This window comes from Mustela nivalis, assembly GCF_964662115.1.
Source record: "Mustela nivalis genome assembly, chromosome: 7".
Classification (NCBI taxonomy): Eukaryota; Metazoa; Chordata; class Mammalia; order Carnivora; family Mustelidae; genus Mustela; species Mustela nivalis.
In genome coordinates this window covers 62,504,777-62,523,464 of record NC_139026.1, presented here as the reverse complement: position 1 = coordinate 62,523,464, position 18,688 = coordinate 62,504,777, and the positions used below count along the sequence as shown (strand labels likewise).

At 41.7% G+C, this 18,688-nt stretch overlaps 1 pseudogene across 3 annotated transcripts in view; it reads left to right on the top strand.

The window, feature by feature from the left end:
• The window catches only part of LOC309869456 (cationic amino acid transporter 3 pseudogene), a 180,784-nt pseudogene extending 162,136 nt beyond the window's left edge, over positions 1-18,648 (top strand). For 2 of the 3 annotated variants that reach the window (XR_014316492.1, XR_014316493.1), the window contains one exon: positions 16,371-18,648. The product of XR_014316492.1 is annotated as a cationic amino acid transporter 3 pseudogene (transcript). Of the gene's footprint in view, positions 1-15,592; positions 15,737-16,370 lie in introns of those variants that run through there. The other variant, XR_014316494.1, reaches the window with a different exon arrangement.
• Positions 18,649-18,688: the final 40 nt, after the last annotated feature.

Below are 18,688 nucleotides of genomic sequence, written 5' to 3'. Positions count from 1 at the left end.
TTATTGGATCATGGCTCAAACTGAAGATGTAGCTTGAATTGATGTTTTCCTGGGAAACAGTTATACACAATGCCAAGATGGGATAATTCCTCACCTATCATGCAGCCTTATCAGACTGACCAGAGCAGAGTACAGAGAAGATACTCGCTAGTCTTACCAGCACTGGAATATGAGGTCCTTCCTACTCCTACCTTCCATCAACTAGGAAGTCATCTGGGATTTTGACATGCCCTTGCCTTGACTGTTCATTTCTGATTGAGGAATACCCTTCTTGGTTCATAGTTTATGTATCTTTTATTTAGTTTGGCAGCTTCAGGGGTGTTCATGAAATTCCCTTAATTATACATTCCACTCCTTCCCAGGAGGGAGAATTTTCTATTTGCACTGTGCATAACTGAGTGAGTGATGATTTGGGTATAATGGTGGTGGTGTTGATAATTTAGGGGGAGAAAAATGTTGTATTTGATTGAGTTCTTTTGCGCAAAGAATCAGAGCCATGTTGGAATTTTCTTACTTGGAATTTGGATTGGATTTAGTCTAGATTGGATTTATTCTTTCTCATTTAGAAATGCTTTGTGGTTTCAACTTGAGGTACAATCCAGTTTCTCACTTTAGACCCAACCTAAACTACACCAGACCCATCTGTATAGTTATTTACAGACAGTATCTAAAAAATGATAACAATAGAGAAAATTCTTTTCTCTGAGAGCTTACAATATAAGGGCACTTCATGGATACTCAGTCCCCTATCATCCTGAAACAAGTGAAATCCTATTCCACACACCCTTCAATCAATTGACTATCGTACGCTCCTCCCTTCTGCAAGCTATCCTTACATGTAGTTATTGCAGTTTGAGTGTCCTGTCGTGTTGCCTGATGTCAAAGCATTAGGTGACTTATTTTCCAAATGAAGTAAAGCAGGGAAAGTAATAAAATTCTGTGTTGTCTCTTCAGCTGTTTCACATCAAGGAGATGACACTGGAGCAAACCATAATTGGCTGACTTGAGTTACTTCCTTTGTACCTTCCCTTCATTGTGGGGAAAGAGACTTGACCTCAGTTCCTGTGTCAGACTCTGGCTTCGCCAAACTGGGCTGTACATCCTGGGGTACTTCCTTGGCTGTGGCCAGTTAACTCTTTTTACCTCGGGCTTCTGCTGGGAAAGGAAAGGCAAGCTGAGAGTGTCATCAGACAGAAGCTCTGCTCCTAGGCGCCAGCTCATCACCTACTACTTCTGCCCTTTCCCCTAACTGGGTGTTTTCCCAGTGCTGAGTTCTAGGACAGTGAGTTTACCAGTGGACCTTAATAAGGGGAGAGTGGGGGACAAGGAGAGCATACTGGAGAGATCAGATATTTATCTGTAGGCATGACCAACACTTCCAGAAGGAGAGTCATATCACACAGGGTTTAGAAAGAGAGCAGGTTCTAGGTAGGGAGGGACAGTCTGTGTGAGAGCTGATGTTGATACCAGCAAGATGTGCATGTGTGGGGAAAGATTTGTCCTGTTTGAGCAGGAGCCACAGAAAAGTTAGTGGTAGGAGTTAGTGGTAGAAGAATAGTGAGAAGATTTAGAAATACAATCTTAGAAGTTTGGATTTAGAGGCCCCTGGGTCGTTCAGTCAGTTAAACATCTGCCTTTGGCTCAGGTCATGATCCCAAGGTGCTGGGATCAAATCCCACATCAGGCTCCCTGCTCAGTGGGGAGGCTGCTTCTCCTTCTCCCTCTGCCCCTCCCCATTTGTGCTTGTTCTCTCACTCTGTCAAATGAATAAATAAAATCTTTTTAAAATTACTTAAAAAAAAGAAGTTGGGTTTAAAGAGAACAGGTCTGGTTGTGAGTACGTGTGTGTGTGTGTGTGTGTGTGTGTGTGTCCATGTCTGCATTTGTATGTCTTTTTAGGACCTGAGGAAAGTGTCATTTTCCAGAAGGAGACAGCACTCACATTTCAGTTATGTGGTGCAATGTAGTGATCAAAAAGAATTTGATTTAGGGCTTTTTCCTGCTTCAAGGGCAGCATTCTGTAATGGCTGCTGGGTAAATCTGAGTGAGAGCTGAGAGGATCTCATTGTTTAGAGTTACCAAATTTATGGACCAGAGGGGTGGACCAAGGAGCATGGTAGGAGGCTGGACCTGGATATCCAGAGCTTGCAAACTATAGGAATTATAGATGTCTAGTGTGAACAAGGTGCAAAATGTCTATATGACTTCATTTGAATTGAATTGAGGGCTAGGTTGGTGACCCCCAAATATCTGAAACCAATGAGTTCAATCAGAATTTCTTAGATTTATTCCAAATTATTATGCAATTTCCCTGATTAAAATTAGGATTCATAAAAGCAGCTTTGTCAGTCCTCTCATTTCTGGACATATTTGTGATTTTCTTCTTTTTGAAACCAAAATATAGAGGCAATCCTTTATCTTCTCTGTTGATCTTCCTATGCTAATACTGTGTTCAGAATACCAATTATTTCTTATCTCAAGTACATGTTCATTAATAACTTTAAAAAAATAATGAGGAGATTAAAAAATAGACAAAGATGTCTTACTGATTCCTGATACCCATTGTTCTTAGTGCTTTTTTCCATCTTTGATTAAGAAATACTAACAATGCCCTAGGTGCTGTAAGCTTAGAGTTGATCACAGATATTGGTCAAAATGCAGAACACTAGTACCTATCTTATATATTCTACTAGGTAAACTCTGGTTGTCAACAATAGTCAAGCCAGAATGATCAATTTGACATAGCTGAAATCTATTTACCAGCTTTACTCTGATGCTATAGCTGTGGGATGTGGTATCACATTTTGGAGTGACTGGTAAGCTGGAATTTTTCTGATATAGGTTCTTCTGGATTAGGCACAGAGAGGAGATTGCTATTTTCTCGGAAACATTTCCATTTGCTCCTGATTGGCAGCCATGTCTGGGGCGCAAATGGCCAAGTAAAATAGGAAGCTTAAAAAGATGTTTTGTTAAACTACCCTCATTCAACTGGTACCATCTGCCTTCCTATCCTCTTTTGTTCCAGCTGGGCTGTCTTTTGTGACAGATGTTCACTAATGATGTGTGCCAGTACCATCTGGAAGCCATGGGTTGCTGAGGTTTGGGAAGACCAAACCAGGAGGTATTTAGATTTTCAGGGAAATTGAAACTATCTTCCCACTATTGGACTCACATTTTAGAAAATGTCTGCTCCAACCCCACCTTCCTTTGTGCAGTGAATCAAGGTTTCAATTTTTTTTTCCCTCTAGCACATTCTAACTGCACTGAACATGGTTCTTTTTCTTCTTAAATCTGAAGCAGTGACTAGAACATATTTGAAATAGAATGTAGAAACAATAGGATAATGAAAGGAAGTTTGGGAGAATGACTTATATTTGGCCTCTAGAGATTGATTATCCTCTATTTCTACTAAAAGCCAAGCAAAAGGAGACAAGCTAAAGTTGCAGGGAAGAATTACAATTAGCTGTAAAACCATATGTGGGAACTATTGGCATAGGTACAGGAATCCTTTGGAATCTCTCTCGGCATCTAAAAGGATAGTCAAAACCACAATGAGATACCACCTCACAACCTGTCAGAATGGCTAAAATTAGCAAGACAAGAAACAACTAACATTGGCAAAGATGTGGAGAAAGCAGAAGCCTCTTGCACAGTTGGTGGGATTGTAAGCTGGTATAGCCACTCTGGTAAACAGTGTGGAGATATCTCAAGAAGTTAAAAATAGAGCTACCCTATGACCCAGAAATTGCACTACTAGGTATTTACCGCAAAGATACAAATATAGTGATCTGAAGGGCCAGCTATACCTCAATGTTTATAGCAGAAATGTCCACAATAGCCAAACTATGAAAAAAGTACAGATGTCCATTGACAGATGGATGAATAAAGAGGATGTGGTACATTTGCAATATATTATTCAGCTGTCGGAAAAGATGAATACTTGCCATTTACATAGATGTGGATGAAACTGAAGAGTATTGTGCTGAGAAAAATAAGTCAATAAGAGAAAGACAGTTGTCATATGGGTTCACTCATATGTGGAATATAAGAAACAGTGCAGAGGATCATAAGGAAAGGGGGGGAAACTGAATGGGAAGTAACAGAGAGGGAGAAAAACCATGACACTTACCTATAGGAAATAACTGAGGATTGCTAGAGGGGAGGTGGATGAGGGGGTGGGGTAATTGGGTGGTGGACATTAAGGAGGGTACATGATGTAATGAGCACTGGCTGTTATACACAACTGATAAAACTAATGATGTACTACATGTTGGATAATTGAATTTAAATTAAAAAATTAAAAGATAGTCCAGAGATATTTTGGCCCTAGATTAGGTTTTGGATTTTAGTAGGACACTGTTTAGATAGAACTTTCATATTTAATGGTCCCAGGACTTACAGCTCTGGCACATCAGTATGTATTTTGGAAGTAAAACATCAGCAGAGGGCTATCAGGAAAGAAAGATAAGAACTGGCTCAAATACTCCTCTAATAGTCATGCCCTAGAGTCTTGACTTTTCGTGGAGGTAGAGTGCCACAGGAGAAAGAACATGGTCTTTGAAGTAAGAAAGAACCAGGCTGAAAGTCCATCTTTTCTTTATACTAGCTGTATGAACTTGGGACAGTTGTCTAACCTCTCAGTCTATAAAGTGGAAAAATAATACTATTTCACTGGGTTGTTATGGGGGTTCAATGAAATCACATCTGTGCATTACTTGTAACTTATTAAATTCTTTCTCTTTAACCCCTCTGTCCATAGCTCTAAGTCTTGCACATATATTTGTACTCCCTATTTGCCAGATAACATTTTTCTCTGCTTCCAGCCTCTGCTCATGTTCTCCAATGCCTCTTAGAGTTCAGGCCTATTGGTTTATTAGTTTGTGTTAGTTCCACAAAATGACAGTAAGAGTATGAAGTTTTTATGACCATAATAACATGAGCCAGTGTTGTGGTTTTCAGGGAATTTTGCTGACAATTTTGGTTGTAAATCAAAAACAAAGGAGTTCTATTTTCCCACCCACTCTGATCTAAAGTCCCTGATTTGGGGTGAGATTATGTTGGGTGGGATTTTGTTCTAACCAAAAGTGATGGCAAGCTTGTTTATAAAGAGAATTCAGGGAAGGAGAATCTATAACCTTTACAAAAGGGACATTCTTATTTTCCTACTCCATTTTTAGTTTGAAAAATATCAAAACTCTGTTTTAAGGGTAGCACAATTAATACCCATTTATTCCCCCCAGGATTGATCAGTTGTTAATATTTTGCCATATTTGTTTGGTTTTTCCAATATTTGTTATGTGTGAGCATATAGTTATGAAATATGGTCCATATTCAAAGTTTGTTAATTTTCCAATTTTTTTTAAATCCTGAAATATCTCTCCCTGATTCAGGTACAGTCCAGGGCTCTGCATTGTATCTCATTGTCCTCTTTATTCTCCTTTAATCTGCAACAGATCCTCAACCTGCCATTCTTTTTTTTTTTTTTTTAATTTTATTTATTTATTTGAGAGAGAAAGTGAGAGAGTATGAGAGGGGAGGTCAGAGGGAGAAGCAGACTCCCCATGGATCAGGGAGCCTGATATGGGACTCAGTCCCAGGACTCCAGGATCATGATCGGAGCTGAAGGCAGTCACTTAACCAACTGAGTCACCCAGGGGCCCTCAACCTGCCATTCTTGACATTGACAGTTTTGAACAGCGTAGGTCAGTTGTTTTATAGAAAGTCAACTTTATGTAGAAAGTTGTTTTGTAAAGTGATTGTTTTTATCACTAGATTGCAGCTCACACATTTTTGGCAGGAATTTTATGAGAATATGTTAACAACAATGAGTACCATGGAGGCAGGGAACCGGCCTTTTTCCTCCCCATTGTGCCTGTAGCATCAAGCACTAGCACTGGCATTTGGAAGGTGCATAGTATTTATTGAATGAACACATGGATGGATGACCTAAGACTTTCCCTGCCCCTTAGATCTATTCATTTTTTTTTTTTTAGGTCTATTCATTTTTTGAGGAGAGGAGGAAGAGCAGCCTTCTTCTAGATCTTACCCCCATTTTTATTATACATGTTTGAAGGGTTAAAAGTAACCCAGGACTTGTGCAAAGAGCCCACAGAGATGGGAAATGAGTTGGGGACTATGACTTGAGGCAACCTGTGAAGTCTGCCCAGAGTTTATTCATAAACCAAACAGTTTCAGTGAAAACAGCCCATCATGTCACTCCCCCATGGGTGGCTGTATGGCATCTCCTCTTTGGCATGTGGAGAGGGAGACAGATGGAAGCTTGTTCAGCCCTCAATGTGTTGTCAGAAGCACTATCTATTGAGGGATCTGTAAAACCTGTCTCCACGCCCTATTTTCAAACTTGGGAGGAGTCCTTTCCTTAGTTTGAGAGCCCAATATCTAGCTCTGAGAACATGAAAATTGATAGAAAACATGTGAACCTATCACTTTTTTTTAGGATTTCCATCACACCAAATGTAATGGCCGAAGTCCTCCCAGTGACTCTCAGACCCTAAGTGAAGGATCTGGCTTCCTGCTTTCTCTCTGTCCTCATCCCCTACTGCTTCCCCCTCATTCACTGTGTTATTCCACAAAACTAGCCAAATACCACTTTACACCCATTAGGATGGCCCCTATCAAAAACAAAACAAAACAAAACCCCAAATGAAGGAACATGAGCGTTGATGAGGATGCGGAGAAATTGGGATACTTGTGCATTGCTGGTGGGAATGTAAAATGGTACAGCCACTGTGGAAAACAGTATGGTAATTTCTCAAAAAATTAAATATACTTCTTTCATGTGATCTAGCAATCCTACTTCTGGATATATATTCCAAGTATTTGAAAGCAAGGACTCCATAAGATATTTGTACACCCATATTCATAACAGCATTTTGCACAATAGCTAATCTGTGAAACAACCCACATGCCTATCAGTGGATAAATGGATAAACAAGATGGAGGACATACAGAGAATGTAATATTATTCATCCTTAGACAGGAAGGACATTTTGACATCTGCTACAACATGGATGAACCTTGAAAACATTATGCTAAGTGAAATAAGCCAGTCACAAAAGGACATATTATAGGATTTCACTTATAAGGCACCTAGAGCAGTCAGATTGATAAAGACGAAGTAGAATGGTGGATGTCAGGGGTTGTGGGGAGGGAAGAATGGGGAGTTACTGTTTAATGAGTACAAAGCTTCAGCTGAGGAAGATGAACAAGTTCTGGAGATGGATGGTCATGAGGGCTGCACAAGAGTGTGAGCATGAGGCTGTCTTGAACAACACATTTTAAAATCATAAAACCCACTCTGAGGATATACTAACCTTTTCTTACTTTCATTTTTTCTACAGCACTAGCTGCAAATCTAGCACAATATATATTTCTATTACTTTTTTGTTTTTTGTTTGCTTTCCTACTGCAGGAATGTAAGTAACTTGAGTGGAGGGATTTTTGTGGTTTTTTTCTGCTGCTTTATCTATAGTACTGAATAAATAGGGCCAATACATTTGTTGAATGAATAAATAAATGACCCTGATTGGACACAGACTTCTAGAGAAGCAAACAGAAAGAGAAAATGTGAAGATTCCATTTTTCATTTGATTTTGTTGGATAATTTTTTCTACCCTTGGATATGAGATACACAGCCCCGGTTTTCATGGTGGCTTTTTTTTTTTTTTTTTCTTCAGCAGTTATTTTTTTTTTCAAGAGTTTATTTATTTATTTGTTTATTTGACAGAGAGACAGTGAAAGAGGAAACACAAGCAGGGGGAGTCGAAGAGGGAGAAGCAGGCTTCCCGCTGAGCAGGGAGCCCAATGTGGGGCTTGATTACAGGACCTTGGGATCATGATCTGACCAGAAGGAAGATGCTTAATGACTGAGTCACCCAGTGGCCCTATGGTGGCTTTTGTTCTCTTTACCTTTTCATATGTATTCTGACCTGTTTCCACTAAAGAAGTGTTGGCATATGCATGCACCATACTTACTATAATTCGAAGCTCTCACCCTGAACTCAAAGCCTGTACTCTCATATTTCTGATTTCCCCCTACCAGAGGTTCAAGGATGCTTGAATTAGGGCTTCAGAAACTCTGGGGAAGGGTGCCTGGGTGGCTCAGTGGGTTGAGCCGCTGCCTTCGGCTCGGGTCATGATCTCGGGGTCCTGGGATCGAGTCCCGCATCGGGCTCTCTGCTTGGTGGGGAGATTGCTTCCCTCTCTCTCTCTGCCTGCCTCTCTGACTACTTGTGATCTCTCTCTGTCAAATAAGCAAATAAAATCTGAAAAAAAAAAAAAAAAAAAAAAAAAAAAGAAAAAAGAAACTCTGGGGAAGCTCAGCTATTCAAAAGACCCTATACTTGTTTGGAAGCCACTGATTTGATTGCTTCTGGAGCTTCATTGTTTGAAAATTTTTTTTAAATTTTTTATAAACATATATTTTTATCCCCAGGGGTACAGGTCTGTGAATCGCCAGGTTTACACACTTCACAGCAATCACCAAAGCACATACCCTCCCCAATGTCCATAACCCCACCCCCTTCTCCCAACCCCCATCCCCCCAGCAACCCTCAGTTTGTTTTGTGAGATTAAGAGTCACTTATGCTTTGTCTCCCTCCCAATCCCATCTTGTTTCATTTATTCTTCTCCTACCCTCATGGTCTGAAATTTTAAGGAAAATGAGATCATTGGTATATTTTGGGAATCAGGAAAGAGCAGTGCTTGGATACAAAGGGATTTCTATAATCTCTGGAGATGTTTCATTTAATTTCCACTTCTCTTTAACTTTGGGAACTTGAAAATAATTATTGAATAGCCTCATTAGCCTCTTTCTCAAGTCTTTCTAAAGCTTCTAGCAAAACAACTGGCGTCCAAACTACCTTTGAAACTATTCAGGAGGAGCTACAAGGCCAACTTCCTGATGGTAGGAGTGTTAACTCCCTACCAGGGTAGCCATGGAACTTAGTGCCTTGGAGAAATGTTTTGAAAAGGATAGTAGCCTTCCTAGAGATGGAGGAGTGAACACAATGACCTCCAGGACAATGGAGAGTGGGTGAGGCTGGCTGGGAAAGAAAGATAGCATCCAATTTTATGGATGGATTGTTGAACCTGACAGGTGTTCTTCTGGGCAACATGGAATGGACTTTTGTTTTGGAGTTTGGAAGGAGCTTAGACACAGAGAAACACAGAGTGAAGAAAGGAGGGAGGGGGAGCAGCAGCCATTATAGAATTCATACAAGCTGGCTTCATGTTCCCTGAACCCTTCTGTATTTAAAAAATATATATATTTATTTTTTTAAATTTCTTTTCAGTGTTCCAGAATTCATTGTTTGTCCACTACACTCAGTGCTCCATGCAATACGTGCCCTCCATAATATCCACAACCAGGCTCACCCAGCCTCCCAACTCCCTCCCCTCCAAAACCCTCAATTTATTTCTCAGAGTCCACAATCTCTCATGGTTTGTCTCCCCCTCCGATTTCCCCCAACTCACTTCTCCTCTCCATCTCCCCGTGTCCTCCATGTTATTCCTTATGCTCCACAAATAAGCGAAACCATATGATAATTGACTCTCTCTGCTTGATTTATTTCACTCAGCACACTCTGCATTTTTTTAAGCACAGCCCCTGAATAAGCACTTCCTTTGGGAGAGATCATTTACTAATGAAACTGAGATTCATAGACCCAGGGCCCCATTAGGAAACTTCCCCAGGAAATGCTCCTGAAATACATGGTGTACATGTTTTAGTCTCCTGTTTCACCTCTGTTTGGTCTTTTCTCTGCTTCTTAAGAAACAAACAAAACAAACAAAAAAGAAAAAAACAAACAAACACCACAAAAAAAAAAAAAACAGGAGAAAACAAAATAATACCTCTTCTAGGAATCTCAAGATATATGGTCAGTCGATACACCTGAATATTCATTTTCTCTGTTCTAAATGCTTCTTTGGATTGCTTTCTACTTTTATGAACGATCCTTGTCCACGGTAGTGAAGGTTGGGGATGAGAGTATGGAATTCAGAAGGAGGAGGTATATAGATCCTGAATTTAAGTGACACACCCAGGACACCAGCAGTCAGAAAGGGAAAATTTCTCAACTGAGGATCAGTTACATGTTGTAATTGGTGGTCAGTCAGGATGACTTAGGAAAACCTTCCTAGAAGTAGGGGAAAATGTTGTAGAATATGGTTGAGAAGAGCTGGATGGTTAAGATTAGACAGAAAGGTGTGAAGGGGGCATTCCTAGAAGAGCAGGTAAATTACCCAGGCCAAAGGCTTCACAAGAAGGGTAAGTTAGGATGTGAGGAGCTGAGTCGGGAAGGAGGTGAGCCTGAGGGCAGGGAGAGAATTGGGATGGGGCTATGACCACTAGATCAGAGAGTCTGGACTGAATAGAATCTATTGAAATTATCACTGATTATTGCAAAGAGATTGGGCATTTCTGAATATCACATTGAAGGACAATGTTTTCCTGTGTTATTATAAGTTGGATTTGTGGTAGGCTCTCTCAGGATTCACAATCATGGCTTTGCTTTCTTTTCTGTAAGTCTGCTTTTTAATTTGTTCTGCCTGCTTCTGTTGGAGTCATAAAATATTATTTAATTCCCAGATGTTTTGTTCTTTGGGCCGTTTCTCTAGTATTTTCATACTTGGTCTGTAGGTCCACTTTCCCTCATCTTCAGTAAAGATGGGAAGAACACAAAGACCACCCTGCACAACACAGCTGAGAAAAACAATTATCAATCATTACCCGCCCCCCTCCACCCAACTCTGACATTCAGATGATCCTCCTCTGAGAAATCTGCTCAGGGTCCATGGATGGATTTCAGTAGAGTGTATGACTTTTTTTTTTCCCTGAGATGACCAACCTCAGAGGTGTCTGTGATTCAACAAATGTTAGGAACCACTGTTGTATCTTTGTTGGGAGGGAGATGGCTGGGGATGGTTCCCCAGAGAGAGAAACACGGCAAAAGCATCCTTTGTGCCAACTACAGGATTCTCCAAAGACAGTCAAAAGGCCTGATGGCGAAAGAGGAATTGGGAAAAGGGAAATGGGCTCAGAGGGAACTAGTAGGGGGGGTGCCCCATCTTCTCTTGTTGTGAATTCTCTTACTGGCTGGTATTCCTTCTTTGTATTCTCCATATCCTGACCAACACAGGATTCCGGTTCCCCTTCCCATTAAATCTACTGAATGTCTACCATTTACAGGCTTTGTACCAGGTCCTCTCACATTATCTCCCAAAATTCCCATGTTGGGCCTGCAGTGCACAGAGTGGAGTCAGTCCCTCCATCAGTCATGGCATGTTTGCACCATCACTTCTGGTCAGGCCCCTTTTTAGTGCATTTTATTTTCCCCTTCATCCTTATCTCTATTCTCATTCCCTCTTCTCACTGGAGACACTTGCTTTAATGTATTTAACAAATGCTCTTCCAGTCCATGCTCTCTATGAGTAGTTAGATATTCTCACCCATTCAACAAATACTGTGATGACTATGTGTCAGGCACAATTGTAGGTATGGGAAATACAGCCAGGAGCAAAAGAGTGGGGGGGGGAAAAAAGCTCCCTGCCTCTTGGAACCTACAATCTTTTTCAGTGAGACAAACCATGAAGAAATAAGTAAAACATACAGTATCTTAAATAGTGATAAGTACTAGGGGGAAAAAAAGAAGGTCTGGGGATCAGGTATGTTTTCTGTGGTTAGGAACAGATTGTAGTTGTGTGTGTGTGATGATTCAGGAAGGCCTGAATAATCCTGCTAATTTACCAAATTCAGTTAAGAGAGCAACCATGTGCCTACCTGAGCCAGAAGTGATCCATTTATAGAGGACAGCCAGTGCAAAGGCCCTGAGGTAGGGTCTTACCTGGTATGTGAGGCCAGAATGGTTAGAAAGCCAGTGCCTAGAGAGAAATGAGTAGGAAGAGAGAGAAACAAAAGTTAAGTGGTATCAGGGTCAGTGACAAATACTGTAGGACTTCGTAGGTCATTGTAAATACACACTTCAGCTGTACTCTGAATGAAAAGGGAAACCAGTGGAAGAAAATGAACAGAGGTATATCCTGACATTTTAACAGATATATATGTATCTGTGACAAATATACAATTTTTTTGGTTGTCTTTTAAATATACACAAAAGGCATTGTGCTAGGGTTGCCTGGGTGGCTCAGTATGTCAAGCACCTGCCTTCAGCTCAGGTCATGATCCCAGGGACCTCAGATGGAGCCCCGAGTGTCCACTTGGCTCTTTGCTCAGTGGGAAATCTACTCCTCTCTCTCCCTTGGTCCCTCCCAACACTCATGCTTTCTCTCAAATAAATAAATAAATAAAATCTAAGAAAAAAAAAAAAAAGAAAAGGCATTCCATCTTTATTTTTGCTACCTAATATAGTTTCTGAGATCTACCCAAATTGCCGTCTGTAAATCTGCTTTATTATCTCTTATGCTGTGTAGCATTTCATTGTGCACACATGGCACATTTTACTTATATATTCCTCTAGAAATAGTTGCTGGCACAGCTCCCATTTCCAGCCACCACAAACAATCCTGTGTGATGAATGTGCTCACATGGGCTCCTTATGGACTCAGGAGAGAGTCTTTTTAGAGTGTGCACATCAGAGAGGGATTGCAGGGTGGGAGGGTGTGTGCATTCTTAATTCCACTGGGTTAGTGCTTCAGGATGGTGCCCAAGTGACACTCCAATGAAGGAGGTCAGGTGAGGTCCCTTGAGGATGAGGAGACCGAAGCTTAGAGAGAGTGAGCAAACTCCCGAGTTCATGTAGTCATGAGGAAGGGCCAGGACCTCACATGCAGAATTCTGCCATAGTGTTCATTATTCTTACATCTATAGTACCCAGCACTACCTGTTCCAGAAATAAGATGAGGCATCTGCAGGCAAAGAGACTATTACCATCATCATCATCATCATCATCATTGTATTTGAGCCTTGCATTTTTTAATTCCTGGTCTAACTCGGTGAGCCTAGGACCCCCACATATTTAGGACCAGCATGTTTGAAGGTATCCAGTTACAGTCCTTTGAATTTCAGGGAAAATTATATGGAATATATGATTAATTATTTAATTAATTAATAATTTCATTGTCTCATGAGGGCTAACAGGATTGACTGTTTAGTGGATGATTTTGAAGCTAAACATTTATAAAAACTAAGTATTATCAACTTTGGGGGACTTTGGATCAGATTTCAATATTAAATATTAGGTAAGTTATATTAAGTCCATATTGTTTGCTACACACTGAAATAAGAACTTTGCAGGCATCATTTCACTTACTCCTCACAACTATCCTAGTTGATATTTACTTGACTATTCAACTACTGTGGAAACTAAAGCCCCAAGAGGAGAACTAATTAGTCCAGAGTCACCAGATGGTATGTTGAGGTGCAATTTGAACCTGAACAGTCTACCTGAACAGCATTACTCCTAACGAGTCAACTGTGCTGCCTTCCTGTAAAGGAAACTTCTAGAATCTCTTCCCCTTGAACTTGAGGACAGTTTCTTGTCACTTGTGTGGTTTAGAGCAGTCATGGGTAGTGCAGGGTTAGTGGACAAGAATCTCCTAGGGAGAGGATCTGAAGTTTGAAAATGTCCCCAGGTGTCTTCGTTATGCCTCCCTCTGCCCCCCAAAGTGAGAACCTCTGCCTAAGGACATCCTGCCTGGATTATAGGGCCTGAACAGGAAGTTTCTCTAACTTGGTATAAGTTATTAGTTGCCTATAACCCAAGACATTCTCCTATTTTTAAAACAAGCGTCCTCAAAAGGAAGCAATTCTTTATCACTTATGTGTGGCTTATAGCTGCCATGAATGATGTGTAGTCAAGGTTTTCCACTCAAATTTTTTGTTTTGATTGCCTTCTTCAAGGAAGGTGATACCATCTGTATCTTTACCTAAGCCAGTATTATAAAAGGTGCTTGGCTACGAAATATGTATTTCAAATTCAAGTACATAAGAATTCTAGATTGTGTGCTCTTTTGGGTTTCCCTTCTCAGTGTAGTCATTTGGTTAACAAATACTTATGAGTATCTTCATCAGTCTGATGGAGGAGATGAGCAGCTGGCTTGGAATTTAGATACCTTAGTATCAATGGCACATGGGGGGAGTCAGGTGCTATGAGAGCACATTGGAAGGGCAACATAAGGGTAAGGGGAGATTTCCCAACTTCTAAGTTGGGAACGGACAGAGAAGTGGGGTTTGGCTACATGAAGGGGCCAAAAGGCAAGGGTTCAGGGTGAGTGTAGAAATTTGCAGCTGGAGCAGGAACTGGGGAGGGGATGAGGCTAGAGAAATTAGCTCAAGTCATATTATGAAGGAAGGAGGGACTATGAAGGAAAGGCAGTGGGGAACCATTGAAGAGTTTGAAGCCTGGGGGTTGGTAGGGGACATTTTAATAACATTTATTAGTATAGACAGGTTCCGTGAGTGAAGAATTGGCTCTCCTTATCTCTCATACATTATTGTTGGTAAATCATAACATTGGAGCTGGTAAGTGGCAAATAAGGAGTCTGGAGAGATGGATTAGTAGACAGAAGGTCTGACCCATAACTCAAGGGTTCCTTTTGATCACTATAGAGATGACTTCTCAATTTTGACTTGATCTTTCTATCTTTAAAAACCTCTGACAATATTTCTTAAAATTCTCTCAAACCAAAGCATGAGTAGGGAGGACAGTGTGGGATGCGTGTCTTTCTTTTCTCTGTTCTTCACTACTCCTTTGTGGGGCTTGGCTGTTAATTATTAGTTCTGACCCTTTCTCCCCTGAGGAGGAAACCATTTGAATGTAGCAGGAGAGGAGGGGGAAGAAGGACTCTCACGCCAGTTCCTTCATTAAGAAAATATATTTGGCATACTGAGAGTACGTTTTGAATGAGTTAAAGATAACTCCATCTGAAAAATTAATAGGGAGTTACAAGTGAATGTTTTAATACAAGCTCACAGAACAGGGCAGATTCTCCAGGACCCTGGCAGCGGACATTACAGGGTGTGTATAGAGCACAGTGTGGCTAGTGAGGAGACTGTCTAAAGAAGTGAATTCACCTTCTCTCCTGGAACCCAGAGAGGAGGAAACAAAGGAATTGTTTTGGTCATGAGCTTCTGAGCTAGATGACTTATTTTTCCCCCTTTGGATCACACTCTCATGGCTGAGGACATGAAAATTTGAATTTTGCCTGGATTATTTGGGTGAGAGGTACTGAATTTTGGAATTCACAAAACTACCTTCTTGGCTTTCCTCCCATCTCAGTCCTGGACCCTGGGTTGGCTGTTGCCACCATTTCTCCAGTATTTCCTTCCCAGATAGCCTGGTCTTCTCCTTCTTGCAGGTGGTTATGAAGGCCCTGCACCTTTCTTCCTCTTCATCTCTGTTCACAGCACCCCTGTGGGCCAAGTGGATAAAGGGAAGGGGAAGACTATACATTCTTGGCCATCAATACAGCTAAATGATGATGCAGAATGAGGAGAAAGGGGTGGCAAAGTGCCACCTGACCCTTGGCTATCTGATGTTGGGGTAAGGGTTTGTTTTCTTTCTTTAAAGATTTTATTCATTCATTTATTCATTCATTCATGAGAGACAGAGAGAGAGAGAGAGAGGCAGAGGCAGAGGGGGAAACAGACTCCCCACCAAGCAGGGAGCCCAAAGCAGGACTTAATCCTAAGACTTCGGGATCACTACTGGAGCCGAAGGCAAATGATTAACCAACTGAGCCACCCAGGGGACCTAGGGTAAGGGTTTTAAGACCAGTGGAGCAATATTTGTATTCTAAACTTAGATGATATTTAAAAAATGATTCTGTTATTGTAACAAGGTCCACTAGTCTGTGAATTAATGTGTCATAATTCATGCTCAAGTACCATGCGTATCCTGTATATGAATAACTGCACAGTATATTCATGCCCTGTTGTATCTTATAGCTTAATTAGTACATGAACCTACCTGACTTAGATGAACTCAAATAGAATTATGTCCTGTGATGTGCACAACAGGAGAATGTATTTGACACTTCCTGGGGAAAAGCCAGTTGGTTTTCATTTTTCTTTTTTTTTTTTTAAGATTTTATTTTTTTATTTGACAGAGAGACAGCAAGAGAGGAAAAACAAGCAGGGAGAGTGGGAGAGGAGGAAGCAGGTACCTTGCTGAGCAGGGAGCCCAATGTGGGGCTCTATCCCAGGACCCAGGATCATGACCTGAGCTGAAGGCAGACAGTTAATGACTGAGCCACCCAGGTACCCTGCCAGTTAATTTTTCTTTGATGTCTTTTGGTCTTAGTTTCTGTGATACTTGGGCTGCAACAGGTGACATATTACTTCTGAGCACTGGTGAATGCCATTGTTCAGTAAATACTTATTGTTTACTTAGGCGTATAGAGCGACAGCACATATAAGAAAAAGACGAAGCAGCAGCCGGAAGCCTGAGCGATGGAACTCCGCAGCCCCAACCCAACTCCACTTAATTCAGCCTCACCGAACCTGATCTGAGAAACTCAGCAACCTGAACTTGCTTCTAATCTCTGATATGGAATCCTCTTCAATTCCAGCTAGAAGGCTGTGTCAGCCACTTCACAAATTCGGTCAAAAGCTGGTACACAGACGAATGCTAGAGAAAGAAGTGACTAAGACTGCCACTGACAGAAGCCTGAGCACTCTGGATTTAGTGGCCCTGGGTGTGGGCCTCACAATGGGTGTAGGTGTGTATATCCTGGTTGGTGAGGTGGCTGGTAATCAAACAGGACCATCCATTGTGATCTGCTTTTTGGTGGCCGGCCTAACTTCATTGTTGGCTGGACTGTGCTATGCAGAGCTTAGTGTCCAGATTCCCCTTTCTGGCTCTGCATATCTCTACGCCTATGTCACTGTAGGTGAAATCTGGGCCTTCATCACTGGCTGGAACCTCATCTTCTCCTATTCTGCTGATACAGCCAGTATATTCCTGGCCTGGATTTTAGGTTTTGATATGTTTGGGTACCAGATCTCTCAGGCCATTAGTGAAGACATCTTATTGCATATTCCCCAGGTCCTTGTAAAGAATCTAGGCTTCTTTATTGGGGTCCCTGTGATTTTGCTCACTCTATGCCTGACTTTGAGGTTTAGGGATTCGATACTGTTAACCAAAGTGGTCACATTGGTGAGACTTTTGATTCTCAGTTTTGTCATCATCTCTGGCTTCATTAAGGGGGACCTGCACAACTGGAAGCTCACAGAAGAAGACTACAGAAAGGATGAACTCAATGGCACCTCTAGCTTGGGCCCTCTGGGCTCTGGAGGATTTGTGCCTTTTGGCTTTCCTGGGATTCTCCATGGATCAGCTACCTGTTTCTATGCATTTATAGGTTTCAATAACATTGTCACCAGAGTTGAAAAAGCCCAGAATCACCAGCGTTCCCTCCCCAGGGGCATTGTGATGTCACTGCTCATCTGTGTTTTGGTGTATTTTGGTGTCTCTGCATCCCTTACACTTATGGTTCCTTACTACCAGATTCGACCTGGGAGTACCTTGCCTGAGGCTTTTCTCCATATTGGCTGGGCCCCTGCCTACTACGCTCTAGCTTTGATATTCCTCTGTAGTCTTTCTCTCAGACCCTTGGGTTATATGTTCTCCAAAGCTCAGTTGATATATGTGATGGCAAAGGATGGCCTCCTGTTCCCTGTCCGTGCCAAAATCCATATTGCCACCTATATGCTCATCATTGTGATCTTGGGCATTATTGCAGCAATAACAGCATTCTTCTTCAGACTTGATGATCTTCTGCACCTCGTGTCAATTGTGACCCTGCTAGTTCACTCTGTGATGGCTTTTTGTGTTCTCATTGTCAGGTATCAGCCTGAGAGGAAAAAGGGGGAAAATGAAGTGCAGATGCAGGAGATTGGGGGAAATCAAACACAGGGGCAGGAGGAGACTGCACCTGCAGCAGAGAAGCTGACTCTACAAGGACTCTTTTTTCCAGGCGGCCCCACCCCCACTCCACTCTCTGGCTGGGTTGTCTATGTTTGCTCCTCACTGCTTGTTCTGCTGCTGACTCTCCTCTGCCTGGTGCTGGTCCACTGGTCAAGTCTGCTTTCTGGAGACCCAGTGCCGATCACAGTGGTTGTGCTGCTCCTGGTGCTCATCACTGGGATCACTGGGGTTATCTGGAGACAGCCACAGAGCTGCACTCCCCTGCCCTTTAAGGTCCCTTGTATGCCTCTCCTTCCACTTCTGAGCATCTTTGTGAATGTTCTCCTTATGATGCAGATGTCAGCTGTCACCTGGGCCACACTTGGTGTCTGGATGTTGATTGGGTTTGTTATCTACTTCACGTATGGAATCCAGCACAGCTGGTTGCAAAGCCCCACTGAAGTAAGGGCCCAAACTCTAGACTCTGAACTCAGCAGTGCCAATACATGTTTGATTTGACATCATTACCCCGAATGCTGTCTGGTCCTCTGCACATAACAGAGAGTACTCCTGAGCACGTGTAAAGCTACGCCTCTCATGACATGTTGGTGGGAGAATGCTAATAGAGCTCTGTATTCATTGTGTATGAAGGATGTGTCTTTAATCTCCCCCCCCGCTTTTTTTCTGTCTCCTTTCAGTTGTGTCTGTAGCTGCTTGCTGGCTTTAAAAAGAATTATTATTAAAATAAAGTAGAAAAAGTGTTTTTGTTTTCTTTGGATAAATATCAAGTAGTGAGAATACTG